Source organism: Hemicordylus capensis, chromosome 1, assembly GCF_027244095.1.
Source record: "Hemicordylus capensis ecotype Gifberg chromosome 1, rHemCap1.1.pri, whole genome shotgun sequence".
Taxonomy (NCBI): Eukaryota; Metazoa; Chordata; class Lepidosauria; order Squamata; family Cordylidae; genus Hemicordylus; species Hemicordylus capensis.
Window position 1 is genome coordinate 276,618,209 of NC_069657.1, and position 24,149 is coordinate 276,642,357.

General features: G+C 43.1%; 1 long non-coding RNA gene across 1 annotated transcript; it reads left to right on the forward strand.

Annotated features, from left to right (window-relative positions):
• Nucleotides 1–6,656: 6,656 nt before the first annotated feature.
• Nucleotides 6,657–22,559, forward strand: LOC128340390 (uncharacterized). The gene is made up of 3 exons (XR_008313674.1): nucleotides 6,657–6,714; nucleotides 16,265–16,369; nucleotides 22,241–22,559. It is a non-coding gene; the product is annotated as an uncharacterized LOC128340390 (long non-coding RNA).
• Nucleotides 22,560–24,149: the final 1,590 nt, after the last annotated feature.

Genomic DNA, 24,149 nt, shown 5'->3' on the forward strand with positions numbered 1-24,149 from the left:
GGAAGGCTACTTGCTTCATGCCCTGCTTGTGGGCTTCCCAGAGAGCTCTAGCTGGCCATTATGGGAAACAGTGTGCTAGACTTGCTGAACCATTGGACTGAATCAGACTTAGGCCCTGTTCCAGCTCTAGGCACACTTTGCTGTATATGAGAAATGGTCTTAGATATGGAAATGCATCCCCAGAAAAGGAGTCACTGTTTAATGGTTGAACACATGCTTCGTATGCATAAAACTCTAGGTGCAATCCCCAGCATGCCCAGTTTAAGGATTTCAGGTAGCAGCTGATAAGATCTCAGTATGTGGTCTTGGAGATCTGCAGCCTATGAAAACAGACAATATTGGGCAAGATGGACCAATGGTCTGGCTCAGTTAAGGAGGCCTAATAGCAGTGACCTTCTCACTATTCTTTGGCAAAAAAAAAGAAGAGAGAAAAAAAGAAAGAACTTGAATCAGAGCCATATCCCACTGTGCTGACCTCCACACAATACTGCACTTTTCTTAGTGCTGGGAAGGCCCTTTAAAAGAGATGGAGCCCTCTCTTAAGAGCCCTTTGGGGAAAACACTGGGAAGGACTTCCCTTCCCATGCACACCTTCCAAGATGGTGCCAGGGCTCAAGAGGGCTCTGCCCCCTTCAAGGAGCTCAACCGGTGCTGGGCAAAGCGCAGCACTAGCCAGTGAGAACACCTGCGGCTGAGGATTCACACAGGTCCAATAAACAATTAGTAAGGGAGCCACACTTAGGTTTGATGGTGGCCACCATTGGCGCTCTGGCCTTACAATGAAGAACACTGTCTTCTTATACTGGCACAATTGTTTTTACCTTGTGGTTTGGGTAAGCTCTTCCTCATAGTGTCTCATCATTTTTCCCATTTTAAAATGACAGGAAATTCAGTAATCCAAAAACCTTTGATTTAAAATGAGAGTTAAGCTGGTTTACATTCCACTCATGCTCTAAAAAGAATGGAAATTGCAAGTTAAGGTGCCCATCTTAATGTCCACACCATAGACCGGCTTAGGTCCAGGGTACTTAAGAGAGAGCGCCTTCTCTGTCGTGAACCCTGTTGCCTATTAAAATCATCTGGAGAGGTGCCAACTCGTTTGGTAGCAACTCGGGACCGGGCCTTCTCTGTGGCTGCCCCAGGGCTTTGGAACAGACTCCCTGCTGAGCGTCTTCTTCTACGTTTGTTTTTAGGAGGACCCTGAAAGTGTACCTATTTTCCCAGGCTTTTAACTGAAATCTTTTTAAAAATGTGTTTTTATCTATTGTGGTTTTTATCTATTTTATTAATTTTAAATGTTTTATATTTTATATTGTGTTTTAATCTCTACACCAACTGAAGATTTCTATATTAGGTGGTATAGAAATTCAATCAATCAATCAATCAATCAAAGCTGTAAAGACTTTGTACAGTCTGGTAGATGATGATGGCTTTAGAAATGAGGCTCCATGTACCCACACTTTCACTTGGTCTTTCAGTTGGACATTGGGCTGGGGAGGGATGCATCCAGGTAGACATTTAACAGGTGCAGTTTCCCTAATTACTTCCTAGAGATGCCCCTGATGAATTTCTGCCTGATGCATCTCTGATCAAGGCAAAGTGTGGGTGCATGGAGCCTCATTTCTAAAGCCAACATCAAATACAAGATGGTACAAAGTCTTCACAGCTTATATGGCACGGAGGTTATGATGGGCACTTCAACTTGCAATTTCCATTCTTTTCAAGGCTTGAGTGAAAATGTAAAGCAGTTTAACTCTCATTTTAAACCAAAGGTTTTTGGATTACTGAATAGTTATCTACATCAAATGCAATGGGAACTAGACATGCATCTGCATGTGAACCTCTCTTTCTGGATTGGGCTGTTATTATATCTGGGTCACATTTTTTAATAGAGCTAGCTAGTGAATTACAGTGGTTAAGGAATGCACTATGAGCCAAAAAATGCCAAATTCAAATCTCTGCTCAGTCATGAACTACTGAGTGATTGTTGGCAAGCCATGATATCTTAGCTCCTGTGCTTCCCTCCATTTGTAATATAGGGATCATTACATCAGGCTACCTTGGGATATAAGCATTTCTAAACCATTGTAGGGAAGTAAGGTGAACATTTAAACTAGAGTATAATCAATGTTCTATTTATTTACTACAATTTATTATCCCACCTTTCCTCCAACGAGCTCAGTTACATGATCCCACCCACATACATTTAGATATATAAGCCCCACACCCAGCCACACATGGTTTGTTCATTCCTTCATTCAAGCCATTTAGTACTGCAATCAACTTTAAAACCAAAGAAGCCATAATGTATAATAGTAATAATAGTTATTATTATTATTATTATTAATAATAATAATAATAATAATTCAATTTTTATACCGCCCTTCCAAAAATGGCTCAGGGCGGTTTACAAAGAGAAATAACAAATAAGATGGCTCCCTGTCCCCAAAGGGCTCACATTCTAAAAAGAAACATAAGACACACACCAGCAACAGTCACTGGAAGTACTGTGCTGGGGATGGATAGGGCCAGTAATGGTTAACTGATACATTAGGTAACCTTAATTATAGAATTTGTCAATTATATAATTTAGGAATCTATAAAACTGTTGATTTGGTATTATTAACATCAAGTTAAAACATTCTATTGTTTAAAGGACTGTCTACATCTTCTTACTGTGCATCATGAACTCAAGGTTTTGAATAAGGTTCCTACATAATTCTAACATAACAAAATAAAGAAAAAAATCTCTCTTTAAAAAGCTGAGCAAGGTAGGTGTTGACTCGCCTTTTTTTTTTTTTTAGTAACAGGGGAAATGCAGCATTAGAATATCCATTCAAATTGATACCTACAAACTGAATTAAAATGCTCCCAAACATTACATCCTACTCAAAAATAAAATTCTTTTTCGCACTACTTTCAAGTTCAGCCTAGTAACTAAACCATCTGAAAAACGCAAATTCATGAATAAAACAACTAAATCTTTCAAAAAACACAGCTTATAATGAATAATTTATTGCCTGTCAGTATAATCTTGGCTCCCTCCCCTCTGTTATCAGTTCTGGTTTATATTTTAATTACCTGTCCCACATTTCACAGATTGATATCCCTCACTGGGATACTGGCCGCTTACAAAGCAGAAATTGCAACAGAGTTTATGTAACCCTTTCTCACATATAGAGAAACCCAACCCCTGGGATTGTTGTTTTGAACGCCTCTATCACGAGTAATTCAAATTAAGGCACTAAAATCAAAATAGATAATGGACATTTCATTCATCCAACAAAATGTCTTTCACAATAACTAATGGTAATAAGAAAAATGGCACAGCTTGCCTGTTTATTGACACAGATTCAAGAAACACATTGTTATGGGTTTCTGGATAAGAAGCTGTACTTCGAGTGACCTCAGATTCTTAAGTCTGTAAGCAAAAGAACATGGTTTGCGATGAAATGTAATTAATTGTCTGCTTTGCTAAGCAGGCCCCACCCTGGTTTGTATTTGAGTGGGAGACTGCATGTGAGCACTGTAAGATATTCCCCTTAGGGGATGGGAAGAGCATCTGCATGCTTGCATGTAGAAGGTTCCAACTTCTCTCCCTGGCATCTCCAAGATAGGGCTGAGAGAGACTCCTGCCTGTAACCATGGAGAAGGCATGGCCAGTCTGGGTAGACGATACTGATCTAGATTGACCAATGGTCTGACTCTGTGTATGGCAGCTTCCTACATTCCTAATTGTGAAGCATAAACAAGCAAAGCTTCCTACTCAACTGCACTCACCTAAGGCAATCTGGGAACTGTAGTTTTTGAAGGTGCTGAAGAATCTAAAAAATCTCTTAAAGAATTTAAATGTGCAGCACCATCTCTAGGATTTGAACTGAGCAACCCTGCTGTTAGACAGACAAAGACCATGATCCAGCCAATGTTACACACTTTTAGACCCTGTTGGGAAAGGGTTAAGCACATATTTAGCTCTCCAAGGAAAACTAATCTATAGTGTATGGTGCTTGTGGCAATGAAGTCTCCAGCACTGACTTGGGCTAGGACAATGTTATGGCATTCTTACACATTCCAACTGCTCAGGAAACAAAGTGGTCAGCCACAAAATATCCATAGTCAAGATTCCAAGGGCGTACAGTTAATAAGACAAAGGGAGATGAATGTCTCTCGGCCCACAGCCTCTGAGGGGCCCCCAAGGGGTTCCCCAACAGGGACAGTTGCCCCAAGGGCCCATACTGGTGCTATACCATCCAAATGGTTCTTTTACTGGGTCAGCGAGCCAAAGAACATCACCAGCGGAGAAGTTTTTAAAAGGCTTTATTTGCTCTGCAGAAGCAAAGGTTCTGGCCGGCTAGTGCCCAAATTCCAGAACCCCGATCATCATTTACAACAGATTTTTATACATTACAGATCACATAGGCCAGTAATCTCTTTAATACATGATAACAGTATCTTCTCATTTCATTTCCTGTGTAAACTTAATTGTACTTTGTTCCTACTTAAGTAACAGTTTCAGCTGGGGAGGAAATTCCTTCTTAACTTTTTATCATATTGTGTGTTTTAAACCTTTCAGCATGACTAGATTAGTTTTATAAGTTAATCAATTATATCACTGGGAGAGGCCCTGCACCGGCAAGTGAGCACATTGCCAGGCTGAATGAGCCTCCGAGTCCTGAGAGCCTCCAGGAGGCTCCAAGACCGAGCTGCCTGCCCCTGTTTGCTGCTGTGCTGCTCACTCTCTCTGTAATCCCTGCAGCTGCAGGAGCAGCAGGCAGAGAGGCAGCAGCTCAGCTCACTGTTCTGCGGATGGATCAAAACACACATCCAGGAGTTTTGATCCTGATCGGCATTTCCTGGGCAGCAGAAGAGTCAAAAAAGGGTTAATATTCTCTCTGCTAGTCCCACCCTCTGCCAGAAGGAGCTTCCTGATTGGTTCTCATAAGAACATAGGAAGCTGCCATATACTGAGTCAGACCATTGGTCCATCTCGCTCAGCATTGTCTACACAGACTGGCTTCTCCAAGGTTGCAGGCAGGAATCTCTCTCAGCCCTATCTTGGAGATGCCAGGGAAGGAACTTGGAGCCTAGATGCTCTTCCCTGAGCGGCTCCATCCCCCAAGGGGAATATCTTGCAATGCTCACACATCAAGTCTCCCATTCATATGCAACCAGGGCAGACCCTGCTTAGCTTAAGGGGACAAGTCATGCTTGCTACCACAAGACCAGCTCTCTTCTGCTTCTCCCCGCCCCCGCCCTGGCTCAGAGTTGCTGCTGAGTGAATCGGGATGTGGCAGAAGTTGGCGGTTTGACTTGTAGTAGTCTCCCCTCAGGAAGGTAAAACCAAAAACCACAACCCTTGCTTACCCAGTGTGTTTCTCTTCAGAAATAATATCAATTTGTGAGTGTGAGATAGAGAGTTTTATATGTGTGATTTGCTTGAATGTGTGTTTTACTGAAGTGCTGGTCACTATTATAAAGTAGCCTCTGTCCTGATGTAGCCGTTTTTCAAAAGGTATAAAAAGTCCCCTTTGCAGACTTTTCTAGCATTTCTTGTAATTTGGACTTGAGATAAGAGGATTTGCCCCATTTCATTTCCCTATGGGTCATCCCAACTTCCATTTCTCCTCCTGGAGTCCTGAGTTGGAGAGGAGAGCTGGTCTTATGGCAGCAAGCAGGAATGCTCTGCTAAGCAGGATCCACCCTGGTTTATATTTGAGTGGCAGACTACATTTGTGAGCACTGTAAGATATACCCCTAAGGGGAGGAGGGAGAGCAATGGCATGCTTGCAGCAGAGACATGGGGCCAGGAGAAGGAGAAGCAGACAGCGAGGGGCCCATTTAAAAACCTCATCTCTGGGCCCACTCCAACCTTGGTACACCCCTGTAAGATTCTGTGATAGAGATAGTTGTCAGTTTGGTCGAGATTAAAATCTTACACAGGCGCTAGGGAAGGAGGAGCCACAAGGAGCAGGCCAAGGACTAGAAAGATTATTTGGAGTCCCAGAAGGCAGGGAATATACAGGCAGAGGGTCCAGAAGCAGAGTGGCTGAAAGAAGGGGACAGAGTAGGAGGTGAAAGGGAAACCGGAGGGGAAAGCAGGTAAAAGAGATAGGTGGGTTAGGAAAGTACGTTGGGGATTTGGGGCACGGCAGCAAGGGGAACACAGGGGTTCCAGGTGTAAACACTGCCAGGGTTTCTGTGCTTTTAGTTGCATAGAAAGGGGGATTCTACTGACTGTAGAATCCTGTACTGTGGAATCAATACTTCCATGGCTGTAGTACTGTGACCAATTGGAAGAAGGCAGTGAGGACCATGGAGCAGTGGGGCTGAGCTGAGGTATTGGATTTCACATACTGATTTAGACTAACCAAGCAACTCCTTAGCTGCAGACCCCTAGTAAATGTGCTTAGGTTTGGCTGGATTGTGCCCATACTTTCAAAATAATGGCCTTACAGTTGATATTTTTAATGGGAGCTTCAGCTTGTTACTGCAATGGCAATTGACAGCTCCTGCTAAACACACTGGAAAACCTCAAGTCCTCAAAGCCTCCTTCAAACAGCTAAAGAATGTTTGTGTCAATGGTTAAACCTTTCCACTGATATTGTAATAAAAATTGGTATATGAATGGCATTTAATGCAAGCTCTGTCTCACTTCCAGCTTAAGCAGAGTTCTCTTTTCCCAGCTCAGCAGCTGAAGAGCTAAAGCAATAACAGGTAAGATCAAAGGGCCTGAATAACCTCTACCGTCAGAATGACAAAATGCTTTCAGTCTGGAATAGGATGTAGTCATTAGACTGAGGAAATGAACGATTTTGCTGAATGGACACAATGGGGACTGATTTGGAGAGAAACAATGGGCCTTCACCTATTGTGAGATCAGGAGGATTTGCAAGGTACACTGGAACATTGCTGCTTCGTTTTGAAGTTAATATGGGATGAATAAAACAATGGAAGAAATGACCCAAGCAGGGCAACTGTGGAGCAAGAGCACTGATGGGGTCAGGGTATGTTGACCTTTGGGGTTAAACAGATCAAAGGGGTTGCTGATTAGTGGAGTTGCTTTTTTTTTAATTACCGTAAAATTGGCATCTCCACAGTTATTTTGCGAGGTACATTTGCAGGTAGCATTTGCTGATGTGTAACAAGCAACATCATTAAAGACAAGTTTTGATTCTCAGGCTCCAATAAAAGAAGGTGTGTTTCGCCTTCAAGAAAATAAAGTGGCAGTCTCCCCCCAAATGCCTTTTTCTAGGTGTTTCAAAATGCCTTGTTTTAGGCAGGGGATTAAGTCTTTTACTCAGGTTTTGTTGCATAGACTTATCACAAAATCATTTAAATCACCCATACAGCAGCCCAGTCCTAAGCAAGTGTACTTAGAAGTTCCACTGAGTTCAGTGTGACTTTCTTCCTAGCAAGTGCATTCATGATTGAGGTCTCTGGCTCTCAAGATTATTCCAGTGTGCTTTGGACTATGCCTTAAGAGAAACCACCCACACAAATGGCATCTTTGTGCCCAAATAATGCTGGAAGATAAAGAACCCCTCTCCAACATATGATAAATGGAGGCTTTACAAGATTTAAAAAGTATTTTTGTTCATACCTTTCCAATATACAGATACAGTATATCTGTATACAGAGAAATCCTATTACCCACACTTAGCCCCTGTGAGGCACGTTTGGCTTCCATTTCCACAGCTACAGCGGCAGCCTATCACAAGGTAAGTAAGAAGATGCTATTCTGCCCATTTGCCTCCAGTAACTCCCACTTTCTCTAAATGCACTGATTTGACTGATTTATTACATTTAGGCTCCACCTCTCATCAGATTCAAGACAGTGCCAATAATATTAAGCTTATGTTAAATTTACTGCATCATGTGCCTTCAAGACATGCCTTTGTATGTTGTTCAGAAACTTCAATTAGTTCAAAATGCAGCAGCCAAATTGGTCTCCAGGGTCTCTTGGAGATACCATATTATGCCAGTTTTAAAACAGCTGCCCTGGCTGCCAATATGTTTCTGGGTGAAACACAAAGTGCTGGTAATTACCTTTAAAGCCCTAAACTTCTTAGGACCAGGTTACTTGGGAGAGCACCTTCTTCAGTTTGATCCCCACCACACTTTAAGTTCTGGTCATCAGGAGAGGTCTGTCTCCAGCTGCCGCCAACTCGCCCAGTGGAGACTTGGGATTGGGCCTTCTCTGTAGCTGTTCCTGAGCTCTGGAATGCACTCTCTATGGATATTAGAGGCTTAAATTTTTTAGCATCCTTTAAAAGAGCCCTAAAAACATGTCTTTTTAGCCAGACCTTTAGTGCATACTGAAATGATTTTAAATTGGTTTCAATTTTGTTTTAGTGAGATATTTGTTTTTCATCTGTTTTTTATATTTGTGGCCCGCCTAGAGTCATCTGGGTGAGTTGATATAAAAATAAAATAAGTAACCAAAATTGCAGATAGGGCTGCTCCATAGACTAAGTAACACCAGTATCCTCAGCCCTTTTCTCCCTTCAAAGGAACTTTTGCCAATGCAAAATAGCCAATGATTGCTACTGCCGCCACCCCAATGCAGGCTGTGGGTCAACCTCTCAATGTTGGAGCCAAGAGACAAGTTCTGTCCTCTGAGCTTGAGATCAGAAGCCAAATGTTACTTCATTCCCTCCAGCAATTGTCAAAGGAAAAAAGTACTGCTTCATGCCCCCCACTTCCACGAGCAGTAGGAAGCCAGTCAAGCCAGTCTAACAGTGTTGCTTCCCTTTTTAATAAGAGAACACTGGAGGCTTATTGTGACTTTTCTGTCTGTTTGCAAATATACGAGTCAAGCAAGCATAGACACAGACAGGCAGTGCTAGTCCCAAAGCAGCATGAGCACTCGTGTGGTTTCTTCTAGCCAGCTGAAAAAACAAAGTCCTTATTTTTCTTTCTCTGGTGAAAGTCTGATGCTTCCTTCCAGGAGTGCAAATGCTGCTCAGCCATCATGTATTCAGCATGAGTCACCTCATAGGCCAGAATATCTCTCCCCCTGCTGGCCAGTTCTGTGCCAGGCCACCACTGAACTACTAGTTGTACAGCACAATGGTGACTGGTGGTTCCTTGAACTAGGGCGGATGGCAGTTGGCAGGGCAGGTGATGGGTGGAGCCACAGGGAATGAGAGGTGGAGCCAATTGTGGGCAGCTGTAGAGGTCGAGCCAGGACTAAGTGGGTCTATACTGGTCCCTACTTAGAGTCCTCTTGTACTTTCTTTCTTTTCAGCTTCGGGCTTGCTGGGCAGACTCTTTGTTCTGATTACGGCACAGGGCTGGGGTTCAATCCAGCCTGGCTCTTCCTTTTCTTCCAGTGATTTCAGCTAGAAGGCTTCTTTTCTTCTTGCTGGCTGCTCACTCTCTGCATGGATTCACTGGATTCACTCTAGCAGACTTCCAGACTCTATTCCTTCTGCAACCTCCAGCACTGACTTACTCCAGCAGACTCTCTAGACTTCTCCTTCCAGGACTCTGACTTCCCTCTCTAACCACTCCCAACAGATACAGTTTCTCTGGCCTATCAGTTCCTCAGCCCAGCCAATCCAAACAAACAAAATATCCCCTCCATTTTTTAAAATCCCCCTCCCATCAACTGTCAAAATGCTAAACCAAATGTGAATCAAGAATGAACTTTTGACCCTGCACAGAGACCAGCCAACATTCTATACATATTTACAACGGAGAAAAGGTTTGTGTCTCATTCCTTCACAGGGTGCCTTAGCAATAATTGGCAAGGTGTAGATTTGTAGCTAACAAGTGTGATAAAAATACAAACACACACACAAGCACACAAATCTCAATTGCTCATCAGCAGAGATAAAGAGAAATATGGAAAACATCAGTTGCTATATAGTGCTTAACCCCTTCTAACTGGGCAAAGAGGCACCTTTTACCGTGATGATTCTCTTTATTTAGCAGGGGGAGAGTAACTGGCCCTATCCACCCCCAGCACAATACTTCCAGTGACTGTTGCTGGTGTGTGTCTTAAGTTTCTTTTTAGAATGTGAGCCCTTTGGGGACAGGGAGCCATCTTATTTGTTTGTTAATTCTCTTTGTAAACCGCCCTGAGCCATTTTTGGAAGGGCGGTATAGAAATTGAATTATTATTATTATTATTATTTATTATTATTATTATTATTAACAGAACTACAGTAATATGTACATTTGTATCTAACATGGCTGGGTCAAGACACAAGCACTCACAAACAGGAAAATAACTGTACAAGCCATAAGTAAAGCACAGAACAGCTACAAAAGGCTGCTTCTGGGGAGAGTAAATGCATTCTGGTCACCAGGGTAGTAGCTCTGTCTGCCTGTTTCAAAAATGAACACTAATAATAATAAATAAATACAGAACTGAGCCAGAGTGGTACAGTGTGCTGGACAAGACTGGGTAAATCCAAGTTCAACTCCCCATTCAGCCATGAAACTCATTGAGTGGCACAGTCACTTATCTCTCAGCATAACCTTGCTTATAGGGCAGTTGGGATGATAAATGTAATGATGTGAACCACTCTGGGCTTCTTGGAGGAAGCGGAGGCTATAATCCTTGCCCAATGAACCATAATCCCCAGTGGATATATTAATGTTACAGTAACAGGCCACAATCTATAGAAAAACCTGGTTAGCTCTCTGCATAGCAAATGGATTTTTAAAATCATAGAATCCTCAACATACACCATACCCACATGGAAAGCCATTTCTGCAATTATCTGAAAAGCAGTTTGGGCTCAGAAATCCATGCATACAACCTAAAAGAACTTTCTGGTTTCTAATCTAATTAGTCCAGTCTTACAGTTTGCTGTTCCTTCCAATGTTTTATGTCATGTTGTTTTGGGAATGGGCCATAATGCTTTGCATACAGATCAGATCAGAGAGCAAGGGGGAGAAAGCAGAGGTTGCATTCCTGCCCTCCAAACAAAGAAGCCAGCAAAATATCAAACTTACCAACAGCCAGCCCACCTGCTCTCTAACCAAAGTGCTGATTGGATTATTCTGAGTAACATTTTATAGCTGCTTCCCTCATACACAGAAAGAAACCTTAAGTAGATTTACTAAAGGTTTATTTAGGAACAACTCCAATTTATCTTTCCCTTTTCCTCCCTTTTTCTCTTGACTCATCCCCTGCACTCTCTACAGGATCCCCTCTGGGACAAATGTCCAAACAAACTGGAAAAGGGATGTCCCCACCCTCTGTGTACACTGACTGGCTGCCTGAGGAGTCAATAAGCATGATGCCTTCTGATTGATGTTCAGGGCATTTTAAGCTCTGCCCACCTTCTGAAAATAAAGGCAAGCCTTGTAATTGGCGTCTACCTCATTAATATTCAGATCTGAACAACTCTGTGTGTTCCTATTAGTGTTTACAAAATTCTGGTACCATCGCCCACCCTATGTACACACTGGGGCCAGGATGCAGGCAGGGAAGAGGCACAGACAGGGAGGTAGTGAGGCCAACAAAGAAATGCCTATAGACAGAAGTGATTAAATGGATGACAAATATTTTCAGGTGGGCGCGGTCCACTCTGCCCTCTGATAAGAGCCACTACTGCACCATTATAGGTAGTTGTGATATGTAGAGCAGCAGCAATGTGGAGGTGGCCGAGGTGAAATGTTATAACTCTAGTGGGGCAGTTCCATACACTGTTCTGTGCATGTGGCATCAACATAATTATACCCCAGAGCTCTTGTCCTGCCTATCACACTTAAAGTGGGCAAATTAGTTTCATAAGTCACCTCCCACTCTGCAGGCAGATGTGAGCTGACCATCCAAATGTTAGAGTGTTAATAAAAAACATGATGTTTAAAGAGCCATCAGCTCGGTTTATCCTTAGTAAACAGTCAGATCAAGGGCTCAATGGATCAGGTCCATGGAGTAAAGAGTTGAAACATTAGGGCCCCAATCCTAAGAAATGCTAAGCCCATCAGGGCTAATTATCTTGTGAAATATCAGGTGTCATTTGGCCCTGAGGTGATCTGCTGCCTTGGCTGCCCACTAATCAGCAGCCATTGTCAGCGAGCAATCCATGCCAAAGCAAAAGGTTTTGAATAGCAGAATAGCATGGCTATAATACTTGTTTTGCATAAACTGGGAGAATATCTCACTTGGTAGTGATAACACAACCACCTTAAGTGGCACAGTGGGGAAATGCTTGACTAACAAGCAGAAGGTTGCCAGTTCGAATTCCTGCTGGTACTATATCGGGCAGCAGCGATATAGGAAGATGCTGAGAGGCATCATCTCACACTGCGTGGGAGGAGGCAATGGTAAACCCTACTCTACCAAAGAAAACCACAGGGTTCTGTGGGTGCCAGGAGTCGAAACTGACTTGATGGCACACTTTACTTTAGTGATAACATGTCTAAAGGAAGGCTCTTCCATTCACTGATTGCCCTTATACCCCACTAAGATAAATCTGAACATTGTACATTGCTCTCACATTTAGAAAACATATTGTTTTACATTTAGATGCCACAAATCTATATTCTTTAGGGTTGTACTATTTCAACTCAACAACTATATTTTTCAGAATTGCATATACCGGCAAGCTATTAGAACCACTGGAAGGTGGACAACAGGGTCTAAATTGTATTAATGCATCAACTGTACCTGTAGCTGCATAGTTATACTATAGCTATTCAATATGTACAGGTGGAAGACATGTTACAAATTTAAATCATAAGCAGTGAAAGACAATATTCTTTGCACTGTATAACAGGCTGATTTTTCTGTTCTTGTGGAACCAGGGTTGTCCTTTAGGTGGGGTGGACAGGGCGATCACCCCCAGCCCCACACTTTCCCAGGCTCTGCAGCCAGGTCCAAGGCAGGAAGCACTTTCTGTAGATTCTCTCAGCTGCTTGCCACCGCTGTGTCCAGGGTCTGGGAACCAGCATCAATCATTGCTGGGCCCCGCCGCAGTGGCCAGGATGCAGCTCCCATGTGAAGTATTGGTGGTAAGCCAGCTGCTGCCCTTGGTGGGGCTGTGGGGCCCTGGGTGTGCCATCAGGGTACTGCTCTCCCTTGGGAAGCCTCCTGGGGTCAGAACAGGAGGTAGCGGAGTCATCGGGTTCCTGCACGCTTTCCAGATTACACACTACAATGGTGCCACTACTGTCCATTTAGCTTAAATTTTTTGTTTACTAATTCCAACACAGGGTTTACCTGTAGAATGGCAAGGTTTTGCTATATCATTTGTAAAATTCACTCTGACTTTCAACTGACTTTATGTAATGGTTTTTAATTGTCTGGTCTATGATCTTACTTACTTACTTACTTACTTACTTACTGTCCATTAAGTGTGCTTCCATACTTCCTGTGTTGTGACACCGCAGTCTCTACACTGTCAGCAAGGTGCTGTTCACGTTTCCGATGCCTTCTGTTGGATTCTATCCTTGCATTTTAGTCCTACAATGTTGCATGTGTGTCACACACACAAAAAAATAGCGGTATTTTCGCACTGAGGGAGGGTTGCGCAAGCCATTCGCGTTTTCAAATCAATCCTTCCAAGCCGAAGCACTTTATTGCTGAACAGCGTGTAATCTGGAAAGCGCCCTGGTCAGCACCACCCAGCACCAGCTGGAAACAGCAAAAAGTACCCCGTAAGAGCAAAAGGGATGATGGCGTCCCCTCCCTGCATTCCTGGTGGGTACCCCTTCTCTCCCCCCACCTGAAGTGGCCTCGGCTGCCTCTTTCCCTCTCCTGCTGCTGTCCTCGAAGCCCCAGCATCCATGCAGAGATGCTGCTGGTGAAGAAGTGAGAGTTCCCCATCTGCAGAGCCTAAAAGGGTTTCCAGGGAACTCTCAGTTTCATCTAATTCAATAGAATTTCTAGGGTGCACTCACCACTACCACCACCACCACCACCACCCCTGCCGGCGCTGTAGTTTAAAAGAGTCAGATGGGGCAGAAGCATACCTCCCTGCTGCCCCGTTGCCTCCTTGGACCAGAAGTGTCCAGAAGTAGCTGATATGCATGTGCATGCATCTGATGTTCACATGCGCACCGGGTACTTCTGGTCACTTCCAGTCCGAGGAGGCAACGGGGCAGCAGGGAGGTACTCTGCAGCCCTGCTGGACTCTTTAAACTACAGCGCCCGATGGGAAAACGTGGGGGGGGGTAGTGCAAAGTGGCCCCCCACCCCCCACTGATTCCGTGCACATCCCTAGAAGTAAGTCCCACTGTGTTCAGTGGGATTTAATCCTGGGAACGTGTGCATAGGGCTGCAGCCTTACTTATTAAAAAAATATTTAAAATTGCAGCCTGAGGATGTGATCCTATGCACACTTACCTGGGAGTAAGATTCAATGAACACATTGGGACTTACTTAAAAGTAAACATACATAGGACTGTCTGTTATGCAGCCCTATGGGATTATTATATTTTTAAAAGGATCAGTTTAATATCTCTTTAACTTGTCTTCCTCCAAAGAATCCTGGAAATTGTGGTTTGGAGCGGGTCCTGAGCCTTCTCTGTGAGAGATCCCCTAGTCTTCGCCTTCCTTGCAGAATGGAGATTGCCACCTTTTTTCCTGCCTTGCTCCTTTCACGGCAGCCTGGCATACAGAAATAAAGGAGATGACACTTCACCTCTGTTTTAAAATGTCTGAATGAGGAATGCTGGAACAAGGAGGGAGGTGAACAAACTCCTTAGCACTGCACTTACCGGAGGGCAGGGAGCAAGGAGGGGCAGCGAAAGGAGTGTGGCTGACGGGGCATGTCGCTTGCCCCCAGCCTCCTAGGAACTGCCCTATGTGGAACATTATTTAACAAAGTTTGGAAATTGGAACTTCTATTCTATTCTGTTTCGGTTTTTTTAAAAAAGTAACTATATCACTTGAAATTATTTGGACATATGCAGAATTAGTCATAAATATCAAAGGCGGTGGCATCTTAAACTCCGGATTGCTGTTTAGTTTTAAGCCAAATTTAACAGAAGCTTGTCCACAACAGAAAAATAAATTCCGACTGGACAATTATTCTTGAAATGATGCAAAAGTCTAGAACTTAATTATGCTGAAAAAATGAGGTGTGTGAGGATGAAATAACTCAAGAGCATATTGTAGTATCGTGTGGTGATTTTTTAAAATTCACATTAGCTAATAAATATTTTCAACCAACATTTATCGTACTTTGTTTAAATACAAATCCATCGCTAATTACATTTCAGGGAGTTTCCGTTTTATAAGCCTATTTGGGAAACTTTCAAACATAGAGAGGTTGTTCGCATGAGCAGGCTTGGGCCCAGGCTCGTGTGCCCCACCAGGATCGATCCTGACCCCAGAGCTGCTTTGGCCAAAAGCCCGAGTTTTTTACCCAGGCTTTTACCCCAGGTCCAGGGTCGTGTGCATGCTCATGCAGTGCCTTTAGGGATTCCTGGTGGCCGGGTCTCATTTTCCTGGCGTCCAGAGATCCGTGTTGCCAGGAGCAGCGTGGATTGTGTGGGTGAGCAAGCAGGCATGGGGTCATCTGGGGGGGGGAAGTAAGCTGGCTCTTGCCTTCCTCCTGTGCCCTGCCCGCCCACACTTTATGGTCATGTGCACAACCATACTATACTGCAATTCCTAACCTTCTGTCTTACTTAAAAGTAAATATTAATTTCAATGGGACTTACTTCAATGTAATGCCTCCCATTCAGATATCGTGTGTGTGCGCGCGCACATGCGCACGCGCCAAATTTGGCTGTTTGCCTATTACTGTGTGGGAATATCTTCCAGATGCATGGATGATTGGTACCATCAGGAGGGGAGAAAGAGGTAACTAGAAACAATCCTCAACCCTCCCCCCAAACAGTTGATAAGGTACTCTCAGACCCATTCAGGATGTAAATGCGGATCTTAACCCAACAAGAGAGACCACACAGAAAGCACTGGGACACCTTGCTATCCTTTGCAGCACCCCCTGGCACGTGTGGGACCCATTCCAGAAGTGGGCATTCACATGGATCATCCTTACTGGAACAAGGGAAGGATGTCTTGATTAAAGTGCTTATCAATATCAAAGCTGCGCATTCAAAGGTTTTAAAGGGAGATCACTGTAGCACTGCATTCATTTTGTCCCCGTCTTCAAAGGCTTGGCTTGGCTAAACAACATGTGACAGGAGATCCATGACTGGCTGTCTCTGAAATGCAGCCACAGTGACAGGGCACACTTGTGGGATGCAGTGGTAGAGGGGAAGTTGGCATTTCGTCCTCCCCCCCACCCCACCCATGTTCTTTTTCTAAGCAAATCTGATCTACTGTCTGTTTTAGGTACCTATATTTAATTCTACCAACAAGCAAAACAATAGCCTGGAGAAGGATGTTTTTGATTAGGAAAATGGATGGTGCGAAATGGATGGCCCTTAAGCACAAAAAGTAGGTATAAAATCTGTGGAAACATTTTAAATATATTATTTCTAGATGTGAATCTGGAATACCTTTTTTGCTAAATATTTTGTAATATCTTAAATGAGACCATACATGGAGTCATTTTAATGCATAATGTATTCTCTGATGCCCAGGAGCACATGGTTTGAAAAATTCTTAGGGATCCTGAGATTTCTTTGAAAGTTTCTAGAAAGCCGCTTTTATAGAAAATACCGGAGACTTCCTCAGACTGGCCCAATTTCAGACTTCATAGACCAAGAAGGCATTCAGACTAAATGCCTAACTCCTGAAGGGATCATTTATATGGAAATTTAGCAGTTAGGACTATTTAAGAGTTTGGATTCTGTCCATGATTAACTTCTTTTTCCCCTCCCTTTCTCAAAAGACTTGTAAAATGTTATGTGATTATGTAAGACCTAACCTTGAGGGGGGAAACCCTCAAAAGTTATAACTCACAATCCTGTGCAGAGTTATAGATGGACAAGCACTATTGAAATTGAAGGGATTTAATTTATAACGCTATGTAGGATTGCACTCATAAAACTTTCTGAAAATATGTACTTATGATAGAAATATTTATAGAAATATGTTCCCAGCATTTTAGGTGATCCACAAAGCAGTGCGGTTGGGTCTGGCATAATATAGTTTAAAAAAAAAAAAGCCACACACACACTCACTGAAGTTGCAAGCCAGATCCAATAAAATCCAGGAGATCTTTGCCATTGGCATCAATGGGATGTAAACCACACCAATCAAAATACACAGTATGTACAAAGTGACAAATTGAATTTAATGTTATGGTTCTGCCACCACAAAACTGGCACCCTTAATGTCAAATCATAAATCAGTCAGGAGATGTGCCTAGGGCAGCAACTGGATGCAACTAACATGTAATTGGAAGAAATCTGCCTTTTTTTGTTTAACTTCACTTTTACCTTAGAATAATCATTTTTAAAGCAAATTTCATAATTATGCCTTGGGATGCTACTATATATTGTACTAGTACACTGTATATTGATAATATTAATATTTTAATATTAAAACTACTATTCTAATACTAAAATCCTAATATTCACAATGATCTTGTGTAAAGTTTTCATCACACCACCTTTGCATTTTAGACAATTTTTGTCTGTGAACAGACTAACAGTGTAAGCGTGGAAAGCGCGGGGAATGAGCTTTCTGAGCACATCAGCGCTAGGACGGTGCTTCTGGAAATGCTCCTGTTCCATGTGCAGTACTCCCTTTTAAAAAAGGAACAGTTGAAGAGGGATACACATTCACACAAAATCATGTGTGTACACACACACATACATACACACACACATACAACACAATGGGGCTGTTCACATGAGCAGCCTTACCCGGACTTGCACAGCCACTGGGTAGCATGGGTTTCCCACCACCTGGGCTTTGGCACGCACACGCCCTCTTACCTCCGTCCCCGGTCATGTGGCTGCCAGCAGCCCATCCTACCATAGAGGCCGGGGGAAGGAGCGTCCTGGCCTCTAGAATTTCCCTAATGCACTGTGCTGCTCATGTGGTGAATTATGGGATATCTGGAGCCCAGGCATCCTTCCCCTGGCCTGGGAATAGGTGTGCTGCTCGCTAAAGTGTGGGTACATGAGCAGCAGTGCCTGTGGACAACCGACAGTCATGTGGGGGGAAGGTAGATAGGATTCTGCCTTCCCCCCAGCCTTCCTGGACCCCAGTACTATGGTCGTGTGAATGACTTTATTGTCTGAGCAGGGCTCTAATTGGTTACAAATCAGAAAGATGTACTGCAGAACTGTCAGAGCCCAAAGTCTCACCAGCTCTGACTTCAAGCAAACATTGTGCATTAATTTATTCAGACACTAATTTTCAGGTGTTCTAAAATACTTCTGTAAAGGGAATATTGTACAGGCACTCAAAAAATGTTCCTGGGGAAATGTTTTCTTCTGCCCAACTCCTGCATCCTTTACAATTGCAAGTGCTACTGTATGTGGAGTGTGATTGCTTGTCACACAAACCTATTGCACAGTGCCTGTAATACTGTTAGTTATGAGTAACACCATTACCTTTGCCATGTCCTGCAGTCTTCAAAAATAAGTTAAATATATTTGATTGTTTATTCCTTCATTTTGCTACCTGACCACCAGATCTCTCATCCAGCCTAACTGGGGCAGGGTGGAGGTGGGGGGACATTTGCAAATAACAAGTGAGGACAGGGCTGCATTTCTGAGACAGAGCATCTGCTTTGCATAGAGAAGGTCCCAGGTTCAATCTGTGGCATCTCCAAATAGGCCTGGAAAATAAACAATGGAGACCCTCTTTCAGTGGCTGGTTCAAATGACCAGTAGTCCCAACACATGATCATGTCAGGGTTCTTGAGAGAATGAGGTCTCTCTGACATCATTAACTCAGCACGTCATTTATTTATTTGATTGATTGATTGATTGATTGATTGATTGATTGATTGATATACTGCCCTTCAAAAAATGGCTCAAGGTGGTTTACATCAAAGTAAAAACAATTAAAATCAATTAACAATTAAAATCAAAACTATAAAAACAGCATAAAACTAATTAACAGTTAAAACATTTAAACAGTTAAAAACCCTGGCGAAAACCAGGCCAAACACTTACAGCAGCAGGGGCGTAGCTATAATTGAGCGAAAGGGTTCAAAGAACACGGGCCCCCAGCTCCTGAGGGCCCTCCAGCTCAATCCCTCCCTATTTTCCAGAGAGAGAAATGAACTCTCCCTCTCCCCTAGCTACGCACTTGTACAGCAGTTAAAAACAATTTACAACAAATTAAAAACCCTGGAAGGCCAGGCCAAACAGATAGGTTTTAAGGGTTCTCCTAAAGGCCAGTAATGAACTCAGATTACAAATTTTTGCCAGGAATGCATTCCACAGCCCCAAGACAGCTACAGAGAAGACCTGCCTCTGAGTCGCCACTAGACAAACTGGTGGTAACTGGAAACAGACCTCCTCAGAGGTCCTTTACGTGTGGTGGGGATCATGTAGAACAGGGATTCTCAAACTTGGGTCCTCAGGTGTTATTGGACTTCAACTCCCATAATCCCCAGCCTCAGTGGCCTTTGGTTGGGGATTATGGGAGTTGAAGTCCAATAACACCTGAGGACCCAAGTTTGAGAATCACTGATGTAGAAGAATATGCTCTCTAAGATAAGATTTTTACTCTCATGTAAGGGGTGATCATCTGAATTGCCCCTCTACACATGTTGTAAAACCCTGTAGAGGGGCGATTTGTATGGTCACCCTTTACTTGCAAGTAAAGGACATGCCAAGATGTCAGCAGCCCTGATATGATCGTGTTGAACTGGCTCAGTGAGAGTAGACAGAGAACTGAGATAGATGGACCAATGGTCAGACTTGGTATAAAGTAGTTGACCACTGGTGTAGGCAGGGGAATAGGGATCTGTGTTCATCCTGTCCCCGTGGTCCTGCTGGGTGCATGCACTCCTTGTATATGACACCCCTTGTATGTGACATTGCATGCAAAGGGGCATAACTAGAGAACCAGAGGGCCCACGCAAGCCCTCTGGAGCTAATTCCCAGCTGGTGTTTGCTGGCTGGTGCATGTTCCCCCCCCCCACACCCTTTCTCTCTCGCCAGTGAGGGAGAGAAAGGAAAATAGATGCACCCAGCCAGCAAATGCTAGCTGGGAAATGAGTACTGGGGGAAGCAGGGCCAAGGCAGGTGGGTCCCAGGAGCTGGGCGGTCTGGGTTCTTTGAACCCGTCCACTCTATTATAGCTCCACCCCTATTGCATCCAGCAAAGTAGCTTCCCAACCATTAAATAGGAATCAGGAATGAGGTAAAAGGCTAGGAGCAGGCTTGGATGGAGGTTTTAGCTGGAATTGCAATGCTGAGAGCATATCAGAAAAATCTTCACTCCCTCCCCGCTTATGTCTTGCCTGTCTCGATTAACATGTTGCTGTCCAAGGAATGACTCCACAGCATCAGTCTGTGTGGCAACCCTCTGTCGCTTTGTAAACAGTCTGTCCTTGCCAAGGAGACAATCAGGAATAAGAAGTTCCATACATCTATAGCAAGTGCCGTTTACAATGCTTCCAGTGTAATCGGCAGATCCTAAAAACAATTTTATCATTTTCTGCTTGCTTGTAAAATAAGCAGGGGAGGACAGGAACAAACCGAAATATATCTGGGATGGCCAGCTATCTGGCTTATATAGTAGTCATCTCACGGTTCACCCAAGAGAACCTTCCTGCTGCTTTTAAGTTAATTCTTGGCTTGTTTTATTTCAAGGCAGTTGTGCTTATCTTTATAGCTAAAGAAACAGGGTGGCTCAACCCCACCCATTCCCCCCCTCTTTTTTTTTTTTTTTTAATGCACACCATGAACCCTTTGAAATGTGCTTGCTCTTGTTGCCCACGAGAAGGAGAGGGGTGAATGCCACGTATCTAATTGTGTGTCTCCACAGAAACTTTCCTCTAATTCCTGGTTGCTAACCCGCATTCTTTAAGTCCTCTGGCCCCTTTCCCAACACTCCTTCTCTGTCTTACAAAGAAAAGAATTTGCTTTCTTTTCCTCCACTCCCTTCCCCCCCTCCCATCCAAGGTCTTTTCTCATTTCAAAGCAAGCTACTTGAATGACTATTCAGTATGTGCCGAATGAGGCCTCTCCACCACACTATGCTATAGTCAAAGCCGTGTGTGCTTATAAAGGCAGCTTGAATGCCGCCCTGCCCTCAGTAGCCCAGGCAGCATACACAGTCCCCTGACCTAGCCATCTGTATGCAAATCTCTGCAGACTAAGTAAACTTTCATAAAAAAAAGTTCCTGCCTCTCTTTCTGTGTGTTTAGCAATTATTAGTGCACATTGGTCCTTTGTATTTTATTATTATGCTTTGTGTACAGAGGAGACTCCCTGGCACCTGCACTTGTAGGTGGCAGATGGCAGTTCTTGGCAGCAATGTGGAGGTTTCCTCAGTGTAGCCTGCCTAAGCCACAAACTGGCATCTTTTATTTCTTTATGTGGCTACTGAGGAGAAAGGATTAGTAGTAGATTACCAGTAGCCTATCATGACATTTAAGAGAGAGAGAGAGAGAGAAGGGGAGAGAGGGAGGGAGAGAGACTGAAATCTGAAGAATGTTTTACAAAAAGGGATACTGGATGAGGAGGACTGACAGTAGCGTATAAATTTGCCTAGAGATATCTTAAACTGGTCAACATTTCATAACACAAAAGGAACAGTTCTGATTTTGTGGCTTCCAGCATAATTTGGCTCATGCTGATAATCATGGAGTAATTGTTGACCTACTGACAATATACATCCATATTAATATCATGATGAAATATTAGTAATACATACGTGATTATCACTGTTAATATGTTGGGTCCTTCCTAAGCCCTTGCCCAATTATGATCTCTTCCATTATCTTGATGCTTTTAGTCACTATAGCAACTTAGCCCTCCAGCTAAGTCACTCAAAATTCATCAATTTCCTGAGGGAATAAAACACTTCCTTATGCCTTTGTTTTGATTCCAATGAGATCCTAGTGTTCCTCCTAAACTAAGTTGTGCTCTGTGATCATGTGACACAGTGACTACCTGCCCCATTAACCCCCCCCCAAAAAAAACCCCTCAGTGTGAAGAGGCAGAGTCATAATTGTGCAAATGCTTCATGGTCCCATACTTGAAGCCAGCCCATCCTGTTATTTTCCTATATCACAGGCTGCATACACAAAGCCCAGCTGTAAGGAAGGGAAGCATCCAAGTGGACATCTGATGTATTACATGTTGTAACACATAAAACAATGAAATCCCTAACTAAGGAGAAACAGGGGTATGAAATACTTAACCTAACATTTTCTCTTGGGGAATGCAGATTCTTCTAATGGCTGGTTCCATCCAGAATTCTGGGATTATGGACAGTCTACATACAATGGCTTTGAGTCATAAGGTGATACTCAAATCAGAAGATGAAATCCACTGAATTTCAAAAGGACCAGAAGGTACATTATCAGAGCTGGGTTTATCTGGCTTCCAGAAGGGGGCAATGATGCCTGAGTAGATTAAAAGTTAAAAGGAACTTCCTCTTCCACCATAAACCTATTGTTTCCTGAGACAAATCTAGATTTTAAAGTAAGGATGTTCTTTGGGAGATTACCTATGCTTCTGCAGTTTTTCCAAATAGCAAATCAATCTTAAAAGCATACTTTAGCAATGTGTTTAGCAACCGAATGTACATTCGGGTTTTTTCCTGTGTATGTTTTATGGTGCTTTCTTTTCCTTTATAAAAAATTATGTTAGTAAACAATATCATTTTCTTTTTCTGTGTTGTGTAACTTTCTGAGAATGTCATATAGAAGCATATTACCAGAGAGAAACAGCTTAGTTATGGAGTTTTTCTGACCCATTTAGTTGGGCAGACTAGGGGCTGTGCTTGAACTGCAGGCCACTAAACAGAAGGAGAAATAATGTTTCATTTCAAAATTATTTCCATTGAGATACAATCTTGGGGGCCCTTAGAGAACTGGGTCAGAATGTGGGGAACGAAGCAGAGTATGGAAAGGGAAGGAAGGGGTGTTAATACAGAAAAGTGTAGCGGCTGGGGAAGAAAAATAGTGGCACACAATGTAAATCAAGCTAAATAATATTCAGAATTAACAAATTGATAGATGGTAGTATGGACCCAAGGAGTAAGCCCCATCTAACATAGTGAGATGTACCTCTGGGTAAACTTGCAAAGGATTTCACAGAATATGTCCTGTAATTTTATGAGGGCAGATTCATGGGAAACTAAGTTACAGTGAGACGACTGCAACATCACACACACACACACACACACACACACACACACCACGTAATTATATATAAGGGCTGACATACTGACTAAATTCTTCAACACAAGTCCCATTGAAACTAGTAGGACAAGTTAGTAGGAACAAACTTGACCAGTTAATTTCAAATGGACTTCTGTTGAGTAATTTAGTCAGGATGTCAGCCATAATTTTCTGCCTTTTACATTATAAGTTGTAAGTAGTACTCATCAACTACATGTTTGTATACCTGCAAGAGCCCTCTGAACACACCACTTGAAAATCACTCAAGCCTTTTTCTAAACTGAGACCGTTAGGGAATGACAGATTATCAGGAACTTGTGACCTGCACTAGAATACCCTGATATCTGTCCACCATGATCTAAGCAGATGTTTAGCCATCTCAGAACAGCCTAAGGTGTAATATTCAACTATGAACTTATGGTAGAAACATTGGACTTGAGTTACATGAAGCATCTTTGACTTTAAATATTAATTTCTTTTCTTCCAAGGATGGTGTAACCATTGTTCATAGCATCTGTCACAATATATCTGAGGGAGTTCTATATTATATTTCTGTTGATACCCATATATTTTTTACATGGCAATAAAAATAGCTTGTGTTGCTATGGCACAAATCACCAATGCCATTTTAAGGTTTATTATAAGGAATGCTGCCGGGGTTTCCCACCCTCCTCTGCAAGACAGGGTTGTTTACCCAGTCAAACGGCAGTGTGCTGAGAGAAGCAGGGGGCTCCAGACGCCAGGACAACCTCAGTAATTACCTTTCAGAAATCAGGAAGGGCTCAGAGAGGCATGCAACAGCTGCTGGGGGATGGGTGTGTGCAACCCAGGAGGCAGCAGAGTGCTGGAGATGGAATAGCGATTATATCAGCTCCTCAGCTGCAAAGGGCTGTGGAGGGGCTGGTGAAGGGAGTGAAGTTGGAGAGCAGGTCCCCTTTGGAAGCCAGGGAT